Source organism: Fukomys damarensis, unplaced genomic scaffold (assembly GCF_012274545.1).
Source record: "Fukomys damarensis isolate Sample0158 unplaced genomic scaffold, DMR_v1.0_HiC HiC_scaffold_5, whole genome shotgun sequence".
Taxonomy (NCBI): Eukaryota; Metazoa; Chordata; class Mammalia; order Rodentia; family Bathyergidae; genus Fukomys; species Fukomys damarensis.
The window spans coordinates 39889876-39892648 of NW_022900917.1; the positions used below are offsets into that span (position 1 = coordinate 39889876).

Consider the following 2773-nt stretch of genomic DNA (forward strand, 5'->3'; position numbering starts at 1 on the left):
TTTTTCTGCATCTATTGAGAGGATCATATGGTTTTTGTCCTTGACTTTGTTAATATAATGTATTACATTCACTGACTTTCGTATGTTGAACCACCCTTGCATCTCTGGAATAAATCCGACTTGGTCATGATGGATGATCTTCTTAATAATCCTCTGTATTCTGTTTGCTAGTATCTTATTAAGGATTTTTGCATCTATATTCATTAAGGAGATTGGTCTGTAGTTCTCCTTTTTGGTTGTATCTTTCTCTGGTTTGGGAATCAGAGTGATACTTGCTTCCAGGAATGAATTTGGAAGTATAGCTTCTCTTTCAATTTCATTGAAAAGTTTGAAGAGTAATGGTAGTAGTTCTATATAAGTTCTTTTTAAGGGAGATAAGGTGTGATGTGGAAAACTAAGTAGGAAACTTAAAAGCTGCTCTAATATAATAGTTTTTCAAAGAGCTATAGCAGTATAATGGCTACAAGAGTGAGATCATTAGGTTGCCTGGTGGCATGGAGTGAAAAGGAAAATATAGGCTTATGTCAGAATTCATTAGCATCAACTAAGATTTCTAACCCAAAACAACTGGCAGAAAAGTAAAAACTGCAGTTACAACTTCAGTCTCACTGTTGTGTGGTCTACATGAAAACAGCACAAGAGAGTGATTTCCATTAGTCTCGCTGATCATTTTCCCCAACTTGTTTAAAAACCATCTGAATGATTTTTTTAAATGACTATCTGATACATCCATTTATGATGTTTATTTAAAAAGTACTCATTATGCATTGGTAAAATACTTGGAAACCCAGGAGTTGCATGAATTTGTCCTCCACCTGGTATTTCTAAGAGATTTGCCATATGAAGAGAAGGAAGAGCTGCACGGTCTCCATCCCCTTCTTTCCTTTCAGGAGGTGCTGACTTTGTAAGAGAAGGATCTCCAAATAGTCTCATTAGGATATTTGTTTCAAGAAATATGTTATGGTTGTCTTAAAATATTATTGCACTCTTTCTGAAAATCTGTTAATAGGGCATGAATAACTTCAACAAAATAGGCTCAGCAGATTCCCATGATAGCCCTTCATCTCCAGTTTGTAGGCAAAAATCAGTAGTAGTTTTTCATTTAAAAAGAATCTAACACTGGAGTGATAAAAGGTAAATGTTCTGAGATGGCCTGAGTCATCTTTGATAAGAGCATAGTAAAGAGTAGGTTGCTGAGGAGAATCTAGAGCATAAATTAAAAAGCTGTTCCTTTGTAGATTTTTTCTTTTGTTTATTTCAGAGACAATCTCTTGATATATAGTCTAGGATGGCCTCAAAATCACTATGTAGTGCAGGCTGGTCGTGACCTCACAGTCCTCTCACCTGAGCCCTTTGAATGCTGGGATTACAGGTGTGTACCACCATGCACAGTCCAGCCAAGAGGTTATTTCTAAATCCAAAGGGACTTTATTAGAGATCATTTCTGTATTAGAAACATATATTTCACAAACTACAATTAGTATTATTTTAAAGTAGAAAGCTTTCTGCTTCCTAGTGTGTTTGGGCACATAAAACATTGATGAATTGCAGTCTTACATGACTTAATGATAATCCATTAAATTGAAGATCATTTTTGAGCCATACTGAGGACCTGTGTATGTGTGTGAGTGTGTATGGATGTGTGGTAGGCATGCACCTGCCCTTGAGCATCATGAAAACCTGTTATTGTGAAGGACAGTCAATTATTTCTCTTTTTGCTCTATTCTTTTCACTTTGGCCAAAGAAGAGTTTTTTCTACGAATTCAAGAAATAATTTCACATCACCCATGTATATTTTGAGAGTTATGATTTATTAATAAGAAATTCAGTTAGTATAGAAGGTAACAATTACTTTCCATAGAAAGTGTTGCTTTTTAGTAATAGATTGCTTTTCTGGGGAGAAAAAAACATGAGTGCTTTTCCAGAAAAGATTCTATTAGGCATAGTAATCTGATTTGTATTCAAGTGAGAAGATTGTTTTTTAACATGAACTTCTTGTCACTTTTTTTTCTTTTTATTGAGTTCATTGGTACAATCTAGGTATACAATACAGTTACATTCATTATTGGGATCCTGTACCTTTACATGATAGGTCTTGATTCTCATTTTTTCCCCTTGTCCCTGCCCTCCCTTCACCCCCTCCTCTCCTCCCCATTTACAAACACTTTATTTCCATTTTTTCAATTTCTCATATGTTTTCCTCTCCCTTATTACCTTTCCTCCACCCTTCCCACTTTCCCTACACCTTTAGCCCTTTACTTGCTATTTCACATTATTAATTATCTCATTAGGATCTTTTATACTATTATAGTTTTTCACATCAGAGAAACTATTCAGTATTTCAGTTAAAGAAATCTCTGTATGAACATTAAAAATAGGGAATCCCAAAATAAAACTAAAAAGGAAAGTAAAAGAGAAAAGGCAACGATGTAAGATTAAAATAATTCTTAATTCTGAAGGTGAAAATGGTCCCTGAACATATTTAAATTGCTTCTTGCTCTTGTAGTCTTATCTTATTCTTTTTTTTCATTATTTAGAAAATACTTTATTAGTTTTTGTAATCAAACGCATGTAGATATGACCTTACATATTTAATACAGTGTGTTGTACCTGTGCAAATGGAAAATAAAATAAAATAAAATAAAAATAAAAATAAATTAACATTTTTAGACCAATATGGCTGTCAATTTCTGTACAATGCCAACTCAACACAATAAATTGGGATAACTTTTTCCAAAGTTGACAGCACAGTTAAATTTTCCAAAAATTCAAA

The 2773-nt window shown here is 33.6% G+C and overlaps 1 protein-coding gene across 14 annotated transcripts in view; it reads left to right on the forward strand.

The window, feature by feature from the left end:
- Positions 1-2773, forward strand: part of Eya1 (EYA transcriptional coactivator and phosphatase 1) — a 419270-nt gene that overhangs the window by 273625 nt on the left and 142872 nt on the right. The window lies entirely within an intron of this gene.